This window comes from Ovis aries, chromosome 13 (assembly GCF_016772045.2).
Source record: "Ovis aries strain OAR_USU_Benz2616 breed Rambouillet chromosome 13, ARS-UI_Ramb_v3.0, whole genome shotgun sequence".
Lineage (NCBI taxonomy): Eukaryota > Metazoa > Chordata > Mammalia > Artiodactyla > Bovidae > Ovis > Ovis aries.
In genome coordinates, this window is record NC_056066.1 from 9,664,107 (window position 1) to 9,683,330 (window position 19,224).

Below are 19,224 nucleotides of genomic sequence, written 5' to 3' on the forward strand. Positions count from 1 at the left end.
ATTTTCTGTTGAAGGGTGGGACTGTGTTCCCTCCTTGTTATTTGACCTGAGGTCAAACTATAGTGGAGGTAATGAAGATAATGATGACCACTGGTCCACTGGATAAGGGAATGGCAAACCATTTCAGTATTCTTGCCTTGAGAACCCCATGAACAATATGAAAAGGCAAAAGATAGGACACTGAAAGATGAACTCCCCAGGTCAATAGGTGCCCAATATGCTACTGTAGATCAGTGGAGAAATAACTCCAAAAAGAATGAAGAGACAGAGCCAAAGCAAAAACAACACACAGTTTTGTGGATGTATGTGACTGGTGATGGAAGTGAAGTCTGATGCGGTAAAGAGCAATATTGCATAGGAACCTGGAATGTTAGGTCCATGAATCAAGGCAAAATGGAAGTGGTCAAACAGAAGATGGCGAGAGTGAACATCAACATTTTAGGAATCAGCAAACCAGGATGGACTAGAATGGGTGAATTTAACACAAATGATCATTATATCTACTACTGTGGGCAGCAATCCCTTAGAAGAAATGAAGTAGCCCTCAGAGTCAACAGAGAGTCTGAAATGCAGTACTTGGATGCAATCTCAAAAACGACAGAATGATCTCTGTTCATTTCCAAGGCAAACCATTCAATATCACGGTAATCCAAGTCTATGCCCCAACCAGTAATGCTGAAGAAGCTGAAGTTGAACGGGTCTATGAAGATCTACAAGAACTTCTAGAACTAGCAACCAAAAAAGATGTCCTTTTCATTATAGGGGACTGGAATACAAAAGTAGGAAGTCAAGAAATGTTTGGAGTTATGGGCACATTTGGCCTTGGAATACAGAATGAAGCAGGGCAAAGGCTAACAGAGTTTTGCCAAGAGAACAGACTGGTCATAGCAAACACCCTCTTCCAACAACACAAGAGAAGACTCTACACATGGACATCATCAAGTGGTCAATTTTGAAATCAGATTGATTATATTTTCTGCAGCCAAAGATGGAGAAGCTCTATACAATCAGCAAAAACAAGACCAGGAGCTGACTGTGGCTCAGATCATGAACTCCTTATTGCCAAATTCAGACTTAAATTGAAGAAAGTAGGGAAAACCACTAGAGCTTTCAGGTGTGACCTAAATCAAATCCCTTATGATTATACAGTGAACATGACAAATAGATTTAAGGGATTCAATCGGATAGACAGAGTGCCTGAAGAACTATGGATGGAGGTTTGTGACACTGTACAGGAGGCAGATATCAAGAGCATCACCAAGAAAAAGAAATGCAGAAAGGCAAAATGGTTGTCTGAGGAGGCCTTACAAATAGCTATGAAAAGAAGAGAAGGGAAAGGCAAAGGAGAAAAGGAAAGATATACGCATCTGAATGCAGAGTTCCAAAGAATAGGAAGGAGAGGTAAGAAAGCCTTCCTCAGCGATCAATGCAGAGAAATAGAGGAAAACAACAGAAAGGGAAAGACTAGAGATCTCTTCAAGAAAATTAGACATACAAAGGGAACTGTTCATACAAAGATGGGCACAATAAAGGTTAGAAATGGTATGGACCTAACAGAAACAGAAGATGTGGCAAGAGTACACAGAGGAACTATACAAAAAAACTTCATGACCCAGATAACCACAATGGTGTGGTCACTCACCTAGAGCTAGACATCCTGGAATATGAAGTCAAGTGGGCCTTAGGAAGCATCACTACGAACACAGCTAGCAGAGGTGATGGAATTCCAGTTGAGCTATTTCAAATCCTGAAAGATGCTGCTGTGAAAGTGCTGCACTCAATATGCCAGCAAATTTGGAAAACTCAGCAGTGGCCACAGGAAAAGGTCAGTTTTCATTCCAATCCCAAAGAAAGGCAATGCCAAAGAATGCTCAAACTACCACACAATTGCACTCATCTCACACGCTAGCAAAGTAATTCTCAAAATTCTCCAAGCCAGGCTGCAACAGTACGTGAACCATGAACTTCCAGATGGTCAAGCTGGATTTAGAAAAGGCAGAGGAACCAGAGAATAAGTTGCCAACATCCATTGGATCATGGAAAAAGCAAGAGAGTTGCAGAAAAACATCTACTTTTGCTTTATTGAGTATGCCAAAGCCTTTGACTGCATGTATCACAATAAACTGTGGAAAATTCTGAAAGAGATGGGAATACAGACCACCTGACCTGCCTCTTGAGAAACCTATATGCAGGTCAGGAAGCAACAGTTAGAACTGGACATGGAATAACAGACTGGTTCCAAATAGGAAAAAGAGTATGTCAAGGCTGTATATTGTCACCCTGCTTATTTAACTTATATGCAGAGAACATCATGAGAAATGTTCAACTGGATGAAGCACAAGCTGGAATCAAGATTGCCGGGAGAAATATCAGTAACCCCAGATATACAGATGACACCACCCTTATGGCAGAAAGTGAAGAACTAAAGAGCCTCTTGATGAAAGGAAAAGAGGAGAGTGAAAAAGCTGGCTTAAAACTCAACATTCAGAAAACTAAGATCATGGTATCAGGTCCAATTACTTCATGGCAATTAGATGGGGAAACAGTGGAAACTGTGACAGACTTTATTTTGGGGGACTCCAAAATCACCTCAGATGGTGACTTCAGCCATGAAATTAAAAGACCCTTGCTCCTTGGAAGAAAAGTTATGACTAACCTAGACAGCGTATTAAAAAGCAGAGACATTACTTTGCCAACAAAGGTCCATCTAGCCAAAGCTATGGTTTTTCCAGTAGTCATGTATGGATGTCAGAATTGGACTATAAAGAAAGCTGAGCACCAAAGAATTGATGCTTTTGAACTGTGGTGTTGGAGAAGACTCTTAGAGTCCCTTGGATAGCAAGTCCATCCTAAAGGAATTCATTCCTGATACCAGTCCATCCTAAAGGAATTCATTCCTGAATATTCACTGGAAGGACTGATGCTGAAGCTGAAACACCAATACTTTGTCCACCTGATGCAAAGAACTGATTCATTTGAAAAGACCCTGATGTTGGGAAAGATTGAAGGTGGGAAGAGAAGGGGACGACAGAGGATGAGATGGTTGGATGGCATCACCAACTCAATGGACATGAGTCTGAGTAAACTCCGGGAGTTGGAGATGAACAGGGAGGCCTGGCGTGCTGCAGTCCATGGGGTCGAAAGAGTCTGACAAGACTGAACGACTGAACTGAAGTGTTCCATTGCATGTATGTCCCGCAGTTTCTTTATCCATTCATCTGTCGATGGACATCTAGGTTTTTTCCATGTCCTAGCTATTGTAAATAGTGCTACAGTGACCATTGAGGTGCATGTGTCTTTTTCAATTATCATTTTCTTAGGGTATATGTCCCGTGGTGGGATTGTTGGGTCATATGGTAGTTTTATTCCTCGTTTCTCAAGGAATCCCCATACTCTCTTCCATAGCGGCTATATCAATTTACAATCCCACTAACAGTGCAAAAGGGTTCCCTTCTCTCCACACCCTCTCCAGCATTTATTGTTTGCAGATTTTTTGATGATGACTGTTCTGATTGGTGTGAGGTGATACCTCATTGTTGTTGTTGTCGCTGTTTTCTTGTCCTTTAAATCCATCTTATTTTTAGATTTGTGTTAATTGGAGGATAATTACAATATTGTGATGGCTTTTTCCATGCATCAATAGGAATTGGCCATAGATATAGGTAGATATGCATGTGTCCCATCCGTCCTGAAACCCCTCCCACCTCCCTCTACACCCTGCCCCTCCAGGTTGTTCAGAGCACCAGCTTTGGGTGCCCTGCTTCATGCATCAAACTCGCACTGGTCATCTATTTTACCTATGGTAATGTATATGTTCCAATGCTATTCTCTCAAATCATCCCACCCTCTTCTATTGAGTCCAAAAGTCTGTTTGTGTCTCCTTTGCTGCCCTGTATGTAGGATCATCAGTACCATCTTTCTAGATTCTGTATATATGCATTAATATACAGTATTTGTCTTTCTCTTTCTGACTTCAGTCAGTTTAGTTCAGTTCATTCACTCAGTTGTGTCCAACTCTTTGTGACCCCATGAATGGCAGCACACCACGCCTCCCTGTCCATCACCAGCTCCCAGAGTTCACTCAGACTCACATCCATCGAGTCAGTGATGCCATCCAGCCATCTCATCCTCTGACTTACTTCACTCTATATAAGCTCTCAGTTCATCCACCTCATTAGAACTGACTCAAATGCATTCCTTTTTATAGCCGAGTAATATTCCATTGTGTATATGTACCACAACTTCCTTATCCACTCATCTGCCTATGGACATCTATCTTGCTTCCACATCCCAGCTATTGTAACTAGTGCTGCACTGAACGTTGGGGTACATGTAGTTTTTATATGCATTTCTCTAACAATGAATGATGTTGAGCATCTTTTCATGTGTTTATTTAGCCATCTGTATGTCTTCTTTGGAGAAATATCTGTTTAGATCTTCTGCCCACATTTTGATTGGGTTGTTTGTTTTTCTTGTATTGAGTTACATGAGCTGCTTATATATTTTGCAAACTAGTCCTTTGTCACTTGTTTCATTTACTATTATTTTCGTCCCTTCTGTGGGTTGTCTTTTCACCTTGTTTATAGTTTCCTTTGCTTGCACAAGCTTTTAAGTGTAGTTAAGTCCCATTTGTTTCTTTCTGTTTCCATTACTCTAGGAGGTGGGTCATAGAGGATCTTGCTGTGATTTATGTCAGTGTTCTGCTTATGTTTTCCCCTAAGAGTTTTATAGTTTCTGGTCTGGCATTTAGGTCTTTAACTCATTTTGAATTTATTTTTCTGTATGGTGTTAGAGAATGTTCTAATGTCATTCTTTTACATGTAGTTGTTCAGTTTTCCAAGCACTACTTATTGAAGATATTATCTTTTTTTCCATTGTATATTCTTGCCTCCTGTGTCATACATGAGGTACCTATTGGTGCCTGGGTTTAATTCTGGACTTTCTATCTTGTTCCATTGATATGTATTTCTGTTTTTGCGCCAGTACCATAATGTTTTGATTACTATAGCTTTGTAATATAGCCTGAAGTCAGGGAAGCCTGATTCCTCCAGCTCCATTGATTCCTTTGGCTATTAGGGGTTTTCTGAGTTTTCATGCAAGTTGTAAAATTTTTTGTTCTAATTCTGTGAAATCCATTGGTAATTGGATAGGGATTGCATTGAATCTGTAGATTAAATTGGGTAGTATAGTCATTTTGATAATATTGATCCTTCCAATCCAAGAACATGGTATATCTCTTCACCTGTTCATGTCATCTTTGATCTTTTTCATCTGTATCTTATAGTTTTCTGAGTACAGGTTTTTTACCTCCTTAGGTAAGTTTATTCCTAGGTACATTAGTCTTTTCGATGTGATAGTAAATTGAATTGTTTCCTTAATTTCTCTGATTTTTCAATGTTAGTATATAGTAATGTAAGAGATTTCTGTGTATTAATTTTGTATCCTACAACTCTACCACATTCATTGAAGAAATCTAATAGTTTTCTGGTAACATCTTTAGGATTTTCAGTGTATAATATCAGGTCATTTGCAAACAGTGACAGTTTTACTTCTTCTCCAATTTGGATTCCTTTTATTTCATTTTCTTCTCTGATTGTTGTGGCTAGGACTTCCAAAACTATGTTGAGTAAAAGTGGCAAGAGTGGACATCCTTGTCTTGTTCCTAATCTTAGAGAAAATGCTTTCAGTTTTTCACTGTTGAGAATAGTCATTCATTATTTGGCTTTGGAGAGGGAGCCAAAGGCATGTGTCTACAAGTGATCACCACAGGTAGAGTGGTCAAGTAGCAACTTTATGATTGGGGTTCTTTGAGAGAAAATAGGTTAAATGCAGTGTAGATGGTTTACAATTGTACCCTTGTTCCAAAGAAATGTGAACTAGTTGTAAATTGAGTATATCTTACTGTCATTAAAAAAACAAACAAACACAGACTGGGAGTCTTAAACAACAGACGTTTACTCTCTCACGGTTCTGGAGACTGGGAAGTTCTAATCCAGGCGCTGGGCTGATTCGGATTTTGGCAGGAGCTCTCTTCCTGGCCTGCAGGTGGTCCCCCTTCTCACTGTGTCCTCATTCAGCAAAGGGAGAGAAATGTCCCTCTTCTTCAGTTCAGTTCAGCTCAGTTCAGTCGCTCAGTTGTGTCCGACTCTTTGCGACCCCATGAATCGCAGCACACCAGGCCTCCCTGTCCATCACCAACTCCTGGAGTTCACTCAGAGTAGCATCCATCGACTCAGTGATGCCATCCAGCCATCTCATCCTCGGTCATCCCCTTCTCCTCCTGCCCCCAATCCCTCCCAGCATCAAAGTCTTCTCCAATGAGTCAACTCTTCGCATGAGGTGGCCAAAGTACTGGAGTTTCAGCTTTAGCATCATTCCTTCCAAATAAATCCCGGGTTGATCTCCTTTAGAATGGACTGGTTGGATCTCCTTGCTGTCCAAGGGACTCTCAAGAGTCTTCTCCAACACCACAGTTCAAAAGCATCAATTCTTCGGCACTAGGGCCTCAGTATTATGACTTCATTTAACCTAAATTACCTCCATAAAGGCCTGATTTCCAAATACAGTCACATTACCAGTTGGGGCTTCAACATATGAATCTGGGTGGGCGTCACAAATATTCACTCCATAACATTGTCTGATCAGAGCTTTTCTTTAATAAATATTCCCAAAACCTGCTATTGACAAAGGCTATGTATGTGAGACACCCAGAGTGAATACACTGTCCCACAAATCAAAAGAGTCTATGTACCTGCTCTTGGGTTTAAGATGGTGATATAAAGTCAGGCTTTAAACCTTAGTCACCCAGACATAATGATATGAACGCAGGTAAGTATAAGAAGCAAATGAACAATACAAACAAAAACAAATGAACCCAAAGAATGGGCTGGTAGCCACAGCAAAAAGAAGGCATGAGCCTGGTTACCTCCAACCTTCCCCCTCACTCTAGTAGACTGAAATAATCCTGAATAGGGTGTTCCTAGCTACCATTTGGAGAAGGAAATGGCAACCCACTCCAGTATTCTTGCCTGGAGAATCCCATGGACAGAGGAGCCTGGTGGGCTACAGTCCATGGGGTCACAAAGAGTCGGACATGACTGAGTGATTAGGGGCTTCCCAGGTGGGGCTAGTGGTAAAGAATGCACCTGCCAATGCAGGAAACACAAGAGACTCAGGTTCAATCCTTGGGTTGGGAAGATCCCCTGGAGGAGGAAATGACAACCCACTCCAGTATTCCTGCCTGGGAAATCCCATGCACAGAGGAGCATAGTGGGCTGCAGTCCATAGGGTCGCAAGAGTCAGACACTACTTCACCACCACTGCCAGCTACCATTTACTTGCCCAACTGGGAGAGAAGCAGCCCAGGTAAATTTCCACAAGTGCATGAAGCTACCCATGACCACCCTCACTCCTCATTTCCCCCAAGAGACAGGAAACTCACTGTGATTCTCTATATTAGTATCTCTTGCTGGGAGGAAACTGCTAAAGGAATGGCAGGCCAATAACAAATAGAAGGGAATGGCAAGCCACTTCAGTATTCTTGTCTTGAGAACTCCATGAACAGGATGAAAAGGCAAAATATTAGGACACTGAAAGAGGAACTCTGCAGGTCAGTAGGTGCCCAACATGCTACTGGAGATCAGTGGAGAAATAACTCCAGAAATAATGAAAGGATGGAGCCAAAGCAAAAACAATACCCAGCTGTGGATGTGACTGGTGATAGAAGCAAGGTCCTTTGCTGTAAAGAACAATATTGCATAGGAACCTGGAATGTCAGGTGCATGAATCAAGGCAAATTGGAAGCGGTCAAACAAGAGATGGCAAGAGTGAACATTGACATTCTAGGAGTCAGCGAACTAAAATGGGCTGGAATGGGTGAGTTTAACTCAGATGACCATTATATCTACTACTGCGGACAGGAATCCCTTAGAAGAAATGGAGTAGCCATCATGGTCAACAAAAGAGTCTGAAATGCAGTACTTGGATGCAATCTCAAAAATGACAGAATGATTTCTGTTCATTTCCAAGGCAAACCATTCAATCTCACAGTAATCCAAGTCTATGCCCCAACCAGTAATGCTGAAGAAGCTGAAGTTGAATGGTTCTATGAAGATCTACAAGAACTTTTAGAACTAACACCCCCCCAAAAAAATGTCCTTTTCATATAGGGGACTGGAATGCAAAAGTAGGAAGTCAAGAAACACCTGGAGTAAAAGGCAAATTTGGCCTTGGAATACAGAACGAAGCAGGGCAAAGACTAATAGACTTTGCCAAGAAAATGTACTGGTCATAGCAAACACCCTTTTCCAACAACACAAGAGAAGACACTACACATGGACATTACCAGATGGTCAACACTGAAATCAGATTGATTATATTCTTTGCAGCCAAAGATGGAGAAGCTCTATACAGTCAAGAAAAACAAGACCAGGAGCTGACTGTGGCTCAGATCATGAGCTCCTTATTGCCAAATTAGACTTAAATTGAAGAAAGTAGGGAAAACCACTAGACCATTCAGGTATGACCTAAGTCAAATCCCTTATGATTATACAGTGGAAGTGAGAAATAGATTTAAGGGTCTAGATCTGATAGAGTGCCTGATGAACTGTGGACTGAGGTTCATGACATGGTACAGGAGACAGGGATCAAGACCATCCCCATGGAAAAGAAATGCAAAAAAGCAAAATGGCTGTCTGGGGAGGCCTTACAAATAGCTGTGAAAAGAAGAGAAGCGAAAAACAAAGAAGAAAAGGAAAGATATACCCATTTGAATACAGAGTTCCAAAGAATAGCAGGGAGAGATAAGAAAGCCTTCCTCAGCGATCAATGCAAAGAAATAAAGGAAAACAATAGAAGGGGAAAGACTAGAGATCTCTTCAAGAAAATTAGAGATACCAAGGGAATATTTCATGCAAAGATGGGCTCGATAAAGGACAGAAATGGTATGGACCTAACAGAAGCAGAAGATATTAAGAAGAGGTGGCAAGAATACACAGAAGAACTATACAAAAAAGATCTTCAAGACCAAAATAATCACGATGGTGTGATCACTCACCTAGAGCCAGACATCCTGGAATGTGAAGTCAAGTGGGCCTTAGAAAGCATCACTACAAAGATAGCTAGTGGAGATGATGAAATTCCAGTTGAGCTATTTCAAATCCTGGAAGATGATGCTGTGAAAGTGCTGCACTCAATATGCCAGCAAATTTGGAAAACTCAGCAATGGCCACAGGACTGGAAAACATCTGTTTTCTTTCCAGTCCCAAAGAAAGTCAATGCCAAAGAATGCTCAAACTACCACACAATTGCACTCATCTCACATGCTAGTAAAGTAATGCTCAAAATTCTCCAAGCCAGGCTGCAGCAATACGTGAACTGTGAACTTCCAGATGTTCAAGCTGGTTTTAGAAAAGGCAGAGAAACCAGAGATCAAATTGCCAACATCCATAGGATCATCAAAAAAGCAAGAGAGTTCCAGAAAAACATCTATTTCTGCTTTATTGACTATGCCGAAGCCTTTGACTGTGTGGATCATAAGAAACTGTGGACAATTCTGAAAGAGATGGGAATACCAGACCACCTAACCTGCCTCTTGAGAAACCTATGTGCAGGTCAGGAAGCAACAGTTAGAACTGGACATGGAATAACAGACTGGTTGCAAATAGGAAAAGGAGTACGTCAAAGCTGTATATTGTCACCCTGCTTATTTAACTTCTATGCAGAGTACATCATGAGAAACACTTGACTGGAAGAAACACAAGCTGGAATCAAGATTGCCGGGAGAAATATCAATAACCTCAGATATGCCGATGACACCACCCTTATGGCAGAAAGTGAAGAGAAAATAAAAAGCCTCTTGATGAAAGTGAAAGAGGAGAGTGAAACAGTTGGCTTAAAGATCAATATTCAGAAAACAAAGATCATGGCATCCAGTCCCATCACTTAATGGGAAATAAATGGGGAAACAGTGGAAACAGTGTCAGACTTTATTTTTTGGGGGCTCCAAAATCACTGCAGATGGTGACTTCAGCCATGAAATTAAAAGACGTTTACTCCTTGGAAAAAAAGTTATGACCAACCTGATAGCATATTCAAAAGCAAAGACATTACTTTTCCAACAAAGGTCCATCTAGTCAAGGCTATGGTTTTTCCAGTGGTCATGTATGGATGTGAGAGTTGGACTGTGAAGAAGACTGAGTGCCGAAGAATTGATGCTTTTGAACTGTGGTGTTGGAGAAGACTCTTGAGAGTCCCTTGGACTGCAAGGAGATCCAACCAGTCCATTCTAAAGGAGATCAACCCTGGGATTTCTTTGGAAGGAATGATGGTAAAGCTGAAACTCCAGTACTTTGGCCACCTCATGCAAAGAGTTGACTCATTGGCAAAGGCTCTGATGCTGGGAGAGATTGGGGGCAGGAGGAGAAGGGGACGACCGAGGATGAGATGGCTGATGGCATCACTGACTCAATGGACAGGAGTCTGAATGAACTCCGGGAGTTGGTGATGGGCAGGGAGGCCTGGAGTGCTGCGATTCATGGGGTCACAAAGAGTTGGACACGAGTGAGCGACTGAATTGATCTGAAGTGAATTACTTGTATGAGAAATTTTTTAAAAGAGGAATTTCACCAAATAGAGCGTGAAAGAGAAAATAAGTCAAGATCTCTGGTGTAAGCAGGAAGCAGAGGAGGTGGTACTGGAGAGTCCCAGGTGAAACCCCCCTGAAGGAGGAGCCCCCTTCGTTCCCTAAGGAGTCCCAGTAGGGTTTGCATGTTATATGCCATCCATCCGCTGCCACTAATGTTGCACTTCTCAGAAAGGTTGCCAGAGATAGACAGTCCTGAGGTTCAGAATCTGTCATGAGTAACAAACAGGAAGTTACAAAAAGCAAAACAAAGGCATATCCAACAGAGAGAAGGAATTTGCGGAGGCTGGAATCATGGCTTGCTGTGTGTCATTTGTTGTAGAAAGAGTGGGTAGTAATCTTTGTTATTAATAAAGGCTGCATGGTTTATTTTGCTTCCCTTTACTTTGTATGAATTTTCCTAGGAGTGGTGTTTACCCTTTGTATCCTTATCATATTATCACAAAACACCTGGAAGTGAAACCTGGATGCTCCTCAAGCAGTGATGTAAATAGATAAGCCCATGCGGTTACTAAGGACTGGAATTTTTTTCTTGGGCTAAATATATTTATTTTACGGCTCTAGGAACCACGTCACTAAGAGGAGTCACATCACTGACTTTTATGATCATTTTAAATAATGTCGGTGCCTTGATTATAAAGAGCAGTTTGTGGGAAAGCATCATGATCGCACAGCATATCACAGACTCAGTTTTTCCTTAAGTTCCGTCTTTTCACTGACATAAGTTTTTTCCTGCATAAGTTGGTCTCTGATCTCCTTCTGCTTAGTTGCAGTTGGATTCTATACCTAGAAAGTGAACTCGGCACTCTAAGGTCTAATGGAGATCATCTCCGCTAACAATCTGTTGCTTGAAAAGAACATAAATTGATGTTTATGCACGTGGAATAATTGCTTCCTTCCATTTGAGCTTGGAAGTTAAATATATGTGACAAATGCCTTAACTCTGACCAGTTTTATTCCATTTTAGGCAATAGACTTTAACCTGTAAATGGACTTCTAATCTGTATACATTAACTCTGTGTTTTTCAAAATTTCACACAAACACCACTTGTAGTTCTAAAACCGCAGTCTTTCTGAGATGGAGCTCCAACCCAGCCAAAACTCAGATTGGGACTTGAACCCAGGATCCCCAACTAGGAGGGGACTCAAACCCGTTGTCTTTTCATTGAAACTGTTCCCCTGGTGTCAGAACTTCCCAAAGCTCAGGTTCTTTAGTCTTGTCACAGAAAGAATTCAGCATGAGGCAAAGTGATAGGCAAACAAGAGAGTTTATTAGCATAGGATGCTTGTGAGAGCTAAAAGCAGGCAAGCAAGGCAGCACAGCCCTGAAAACAAAGAGGGCTAAATTTTTATAATCAGAGAAAAAGTGGAGAGGCAGGGAGAAGACCGCCTTCTTCCTCATTTTTGGATAGATGTCAAGGTTTACATCATTAGTTCCTCCTTTGACCCATATGGCCTAGCTGGGAGTGTCATGGGGCTATTAAAATTATACGTATATTAGCAAAAGGCTGGTGACAGATTCTAGTATGATAATTCATCTCAGGTTTCAGTGTAATGTCCCCTTTCACCTAATTTCTTCCCCCTTTCACCTATATTCCTGTCTTGGCTACATGCAGAAATGCAACTCTTCAAGGACCATTAACGAGATTCAGAGCACACACTTGTTGTCGTGCATTTATCCATTTGATGCCTGTGCTGAATCTTCATTGATCTTCCCTGAGTGCAGGCATCCTCTAGCTGTCAGGAGTGGGCTCCTCTCTAGTCGTGGTGCACCAGCTCCTCATTGCAGTGGCTTCTCTTGTTGCAGAGCATGGGCTTTAAGGCACAACGGCGTCAGCAGTTGAGGTACACAGGCTTGGTTGCCCCATGGTATATGGAATCTTCCCAGACTAGGGGTCAAACCTGTGTCTTCTGCACTGGCAGGCAGACTGCTAACCACTGGACCCCCAGGGAAGTCCTCTTGTGTGTTTAACTCAGGACTTGTGGCTGAGTGTGCCTGGTGCTTGAATGTAGCTGGCCTTCCTTCAAGGAAGTGTAGATTGTTGCTAGGTTACTGGCTTCATTAGTTTACAAGAATTTCCCAAACTCCCTTCAAATTCCCTCTAGTGGGAGTTTTAAACTATTTAACTATCCTACTTTATCCCTGTCAGTTCTGTAGATGATTTTAGGTGATACCAAAGCTAACACATTATTATGTGTGAAAAAATTAGGCACAAATTAAGCTCACAGTTTTATAGCTGTAATTGCTATGGGACAAAATTAAGAAGCAATGTTAAGGCAGAGTCAGTTAAAAACATATTATTAAGCATTGGGCTTCTCTGATAGCTCAGTTGGTAAAGAATCCACCTACAATGCAGGAGACCCTGGTTCGATTCCTGGGCCAGGAAGATCCACTGGAGAAGGGATAGGCTACCCACTCCAGTATTCTTAGGCTTCCCTGGTGGCTCAGCTGTTAAAGAATTCACCAGCGGTGCAGGAGACCTGGGTTGGGAAGATACCCCAGAGAAGGAAAAGACTACCAACTCCAGTATTCTGGCCTGGAGAATTCCGTGAACTGTATAGTTCATGGTGTCACAAAGAGTTGAACACGACTGAGCGACTTTCACTTTTCACTTTATTAAACATTAGTTGTCACCACAGTAGTGCCTTCAGTCTCAGAGGCTTAGAACACCAATCATTCATTCTTTTGTTCACAGATATGAGGATCAACCCCATCTAGTCTGGGCCAGGAACGATGTCAGGCTGTGAACTGAGTTTCAGTTCTTATTCACTCAGCTCTTCCCTGAAGCATGTTCTTTTTGGGGTAAAAGTCAGGAGCATAAGAGGGCAAACCCCAGCAGAACAAGTGCATTTCATAGACCTCTGTTTGACTCACTTTTGCTAATATCTCATTGGCTAAAGCAAATTCCATGACCAAGCCCAGTGTCAAAGAATAATGAAGTCAGCTCCCATAGGGGTGAAGATAGGAAGTAAGCCTTTCTAAATCATTATCCAATTCATTACATTAATAGTAAAGTTGGAAATCCATTACATTAAGAGTAAGTTGGAACATAGATAATGGCAAAAGTCAAGATGGTTCAAGAATGCTTACTTTGATTCAACACCAGTTTAATTCAATAGAACTGAATCCAGACACCTCTGCTTTCTGTAGCTGTCATGATACCTAGGGAACTAAACATTCTGAACAATAATTATTTGTACTTCATTTTGTTGCATGGAGTTTATTGCCAACATAAATCTCAAAAGAAAAACTTGGAGAATCCTCTAATATCTCTCTATGTTTATGTATTTAAAAATTTGGTTAACTGCATTCTGTATGCATTTCAGCATCTTTTCTTTGTGGTAAAACTTGCTTCATTTATTATTTTTTATGTAATGCAAGTGACCTACAAAAGGTTATCATAATCAAGGCTTTGAAGAGGACAATTGAGGTTGGTAATTGAAAATGAACTGGTACTGACTGTCCCAGACTCTTTCTATTTCAGCATCTTTTATCTCCTGCTAGGAGCCTTGAAATGTACCTCTTGTTTGTGTTCCAAGCAGCAGCAATCAAAATGAGGGGAGGGACAGGCAAACTGAAATAAATAGGCTGTAGAGACAGTTTTTGTTTTGATCAGATTCTGTTGTCTGTGTGAAATGGAATTTCTGTGGGGCGCTCAGATGCATTGCCCAGCAGGAGAGAAGCCCTTAGGATAATAACAGTTCCACATACATGAGAGTAAGAAGTATCTGTTATTCTTCTTTCCCTCTCGCCAAATGACACCACACACATACACTTGCATACACACGCGCACTAGCACATTCACATAAGCATGTCCCTGCACACACGCATAGTCAGATATTCATACCACAGGCACATGGGTCATGCACACTCGTGATAAATACGTGAATAATGTCTACCAATCATACCCTTAGGATCTTCAAAAGCAGCGCTAAGAGACCTCTGCTCAACAACATGGCAATATAGAGAGCTACAACTATGATTTTTCTTCTCTCTCTGTCACGGATCTGAAACATGCCGTGACATTTCATACTAATCTTTGCCAATATGGTGGCATAACCTGAGAATTCTCAGACAAATATACTACATTTTAAAACAATGAGTTTGAAAGGACAAAACTTAAGGCCAGCGACTTAAATATTTACTGTCTGATTGGCCTTTTGGGTTTTCCTTTCTTCAACTTTTTTCCTTTCTCACCCAGCTCTTAGAAGTGTTTTGTATACTCCTTTATTTTCATTGAGCATTATTCAATTGACTAGCATCCTGTTAGCTAGAAAGTTCTCTGTGATGTCAGAGAGGTTTCTCTATAGTAATATCATCAAGGTTATTACCATTAATAGTCATGACACTGAAAGAGATTCCCTGGAAGAATCATCCATGGGTACTTCTAGATGCCATCACAGTGACCCCAAGGAGAAAGTCAAATAAATAATGTTTCAATAGTGTTAGGTCAATCAATGTTCCTTCGATAGTAATCATATCTTATAAAATATAACAATTATGTTGCGTTTTGAGAAGTTCTGATGGTGTCCAAGGAGTTAGAACATTTTGTAGTTATGTTTATAGTGAAAAGGCTGAGGCTTTTAAATACTGCCATGTTTGGTAAAAGTCATTCTAGAAAGTAAGTGACCAGGTAAGATACCTCTTTTATGACATGTCTGTCTGTGTCTCGCTCATTTTCTATCGGGTTCCTTGTCCTTTATATTGTTTTATATACGAGTCCATTGTGAGTTATATATACTTATGCACACGCACACACACACATATGTACAAGGACCCTTGTGTTATATGTGTGTGTATATATATACATATGGCAAATTTCTTCTACTCTGGTTTATTTCACAGTCTTAGTGCTGTGTTTTGATAAAATAAAGCTGCTAATTTAAATGTTTTCCAGATTCTCCAAGGGACTCTCAAGAGTCTTCTCCAAGACCACAGCTCAAAAGCATCAATTCTTCGACACTCAGCCTACTTCACAGTCCAACTCTCACATCCATACATGACCACAGAAAACACCATAGCCTTGACTAGACGGACCTTAGTCGGCAAAGTAATGTCTCTGCTTTTGAATATGCTATCTAGGTTGGTCATAACTTTTCTTCCAAGGAGTAAGCAACTTTTAATTTCATGGCTGCAGTCACCATCTGTGGTGATTTTGGAGCCCCCAAAAATAGTCTGACACTGTTCCCACTGTTTCCCCATCTATTTCCCATGAAGTGATGGGACCGGAAGCCATGATCTTTGTTTTCTGAATGTTGAGCTTTAAGCCAACTTTTTCACTCTTCTCTTTCACTTTCATCAAGAGGCTTTTTAGCTCCTCTTCACTTTCTGCCATAAGGGTGGTGTCATCTGCATATCTGAAGTTATTGATATTTCTCCTGGCAATCTTGATTCCAGCTTGTGTTTCTTCCAGTCCAGCGCTTCTCATGATGTACTCTGCATATAAGTTAAATAAGCAGGGTGACAATATACAGCCTTGACGTACACCTTTTCCTATTTGGAACCAGTCTGTTATTCCATGTCCAGTTCTAACTGTTGCTTCCTGACCTGCATACAGATTTCTCAAGAGGCAGGTTAGGTGGTCTGGTATTCCCATCTCTTTCAGAATTGTCCACAGTTTATTATGATCCACACAGTCAAAGGCTTTGGCATAGTCAATAAAGCAGAAATAGATGTTTTTCTGGAACTCTGCAAGGAGATCCAACCAGTCCATTCTGAAGGAGATCAACCCTGGGATTTCTTTGGAAGGAATGATGCTGAAGCTGAAACTCCAGTACTTTGGGCACCTCATGCAAAGAGTTTACTCATTGGAAAAGACTCTGATGCTGGGAGGGATTGGGGGCAGTAGGAGAAAGGGATGACCAAGAATGAGATGGCTGGATGGCATCATGGACTCGATGGACATGAGTCTGAGTGAACTCCGGGAGATGGTGATAAACAGGGAGGCCTGGCATGCTGCGATTCATGGGGTCGCAAAGAGTCAGACAAGACTGAGCGACTGAACTGAACTGAAGAAATATTCGCTTGATGATGTGAAGGTCTTTTTCCATGGTACCTTTCAAATGTAGTTCTATAACCTACCTAGAATTTTTCTTTTTAGTATAGCAAAATCCTTCAGTGTAAGTCTACTATTTTAACCCTGAAAATATTTTCAAATTGAAGTCTAAAAGAAGATACTATTAGGTATGAAATTTTACATTAATATTATTTTCTTCAAGCACTTTAAAGATATCATTACATTGTCTCTGGATTCCATGATTTTTACTGAGATGTCATCTGTAATTCCTATTGTTGCTATTTTGAAGTGAATCCTTCTTTACTCACTAAATAATTTTATAGTTTTTGTTTAACCATGATTTTCTGAAGTTTTATAATGATTGACTTGAATGAGGTTTGCTTTGCATTAATTTTGTTTGGGGATCATAATAATTCTTTTCTGTATTTTACATCTTTATATTCGTTCATCTTTAATATTCTTTATATTTTCTTCTAAATTAGCTTTCAATTTATGAATTCTTTCTTCAGCTGTGTTTTATTACTGCCACATCTACCTACTGAATTCTAAACTTCAATTATATTTTTCAGTTCCAGAATTTACATCTGACTTTTATACAGTGTTTAGTCCAGTTATCTGATAAACTTCTTTACCATGAGAATTCACCCTCTTGCCACTCAATTCTTAAACACATTAACAATATTTTAAAGTTGTGTCTATGAGTAATATCTCTAATATGTCTCTATATATTGTTTTATTGTCTTGGTTTTCAGTGATCCATACTTGTTCTTCTGGAATGACTGGTATTTTTTATTGAATGCCAGACACTATGTGTGAAAAATTGTAGTGATGACTTGAGCCTCTGGATGACTTTATCTTCTTCCAGAGAGGAATATGTTTGCTTCTTAAAGGCTGGTAGGATTGAGCAGAGCCCTGAAGTCTTGTCAGAGATTAAGGTGATTAAAAGTTGGTCTTCAGATTTCTTTAAGAACTGGTCTATTTCAAGTTCATTGCCCCCAGAGTATAACCCTTCAGGGGAATCCCAAAGAAAACTTGAGGTTCTTATCAGAGCACGTCTTCTTTGGTGGGCCCTGGCCTCCAAGTTTTGCCCCTCTCCCCTCCCCCAAACTTCATTTAAAAACATCCGGAAGCTCTGTTAAACTTCTTTGTACATGTGGAATGTCAAGTTCACCATTTTTCACCTCCTCAAGCTCCTTTAATGGCTCTCTAGTGCCTTAAAATAATTTTTCAAATCTGTTCAATGTCTCTATCTATTCTTGATGGGAGTATTACCCTACATTATGATAGTTACTTTAGGCAGAAATCTTTTTCTTAGTGTAATCTTAACTTGTATTTTTTTCATTAGTATCAAAGTGAATCACATTTTCACATAACTGCAGGCCATTCTTATTTTTAATTAACTTCCTGTTAGATCTCTTGCTCCATATTCTATCCAATTGTTAATATTTACCTCTGTTTTTTAGAAGCACTTTATTCATCAAAGATATAGATCCACTGTCTATGATAAAAGGTAGAAATATTTTTCAATTTATACTTCTTTTTCAAAATGTCTCTTATGGTAATTTTGCCCACCTCAAAGTCTGTGTTTATATAAAGTCAAACATTCCATTTTTTTTTTTTTTTCTTATTTCTTGTTTTGAGGGATACTTAGCAAAGATTCCCTGCTCTCAGGCTTAGAAAAATATCCATCAGTGGTTTCTTCTGTAATTGTGTCTTTAAGGAATATGTTGATGAGCAGTTGAAACATTGTCTATTTTCTAGAATTGACAGTGAGGAAAAATAGGATGTTAAGTCCAGTTGGAAGTTTCAAGTTTTGTTTTCGCTTTCCCGACCTCATCCTCAGGTACTAGTGAAAAAAACTCATGGACACAGTCACTTTAATGTTGTCCTTGTAGGAATTAGCTGTCCAGGAGTCATTTTTTCTTATGTTATCCTATTCCTGACTTTTCTCATCTACTCTCATGCTATCAATGATATGACATTATTCTGTATTGAAAAATGAAAGTGTTAGGCACTCACTTATATCTGACTCTGCAACCCCATAGACTGTAGCCCACCAGGCTCCTCCGTCAGGCAAGAATACTGGAGTGGGTTGCCCTTCCCTTCTCCAGGGGATCTTCCCAAGCCAGAAACTGAAGACATCTCCCAAATTCCCACACTTCTGATTCTCAATTTTCTTCCTCAGCATTAGATGCAAAGCTTGTTTGGTATCTGCACTTAAATGAACCTGCACTTCAGTTTTCAAATATAAAGTGACTTCACTGTTAAGTAATGACCTTCCTACCTTCCATCTACCCAGGCTGAGATTAGTGACCTTACTTCTTGATTTTCAGCTTCAGTAAATCATTACCAAAAGTGCAAGTTGAAGGTATCTGCCTTTGAAGAGATTATATACTGGATCTTTCCTAGCCTTGACTCTTCACTAACAGGAAGATCAGATTGAACATACTCTGAACATACTCTGGACTCAATAGGTACTCATGTAATGAAACTCAATTTAATATTCTATTTTTAAGTACAGAAATAATAAAAACTTTGAAATTAAGGGTTTTTCAATACTTTATT

At 40.2% G+C, this 19,224-nt stretch overlaps 1 protein-coding gene across 2 annotated transcripts in view; it reads left to right on the forward strand.

Annotated features, from left to right (window-relative positions):
• The window catches only part of MACROD2 (mono-ADP ribosylhydrolase 2), a 2,324,156-nt gene that overhangs the window by 2,283,797 nt on the left and 21,135 nt on the right, over positions 1-19,224 (forward strand). The gene's annotated exons all lie outside the window — the stretch shown is intronic.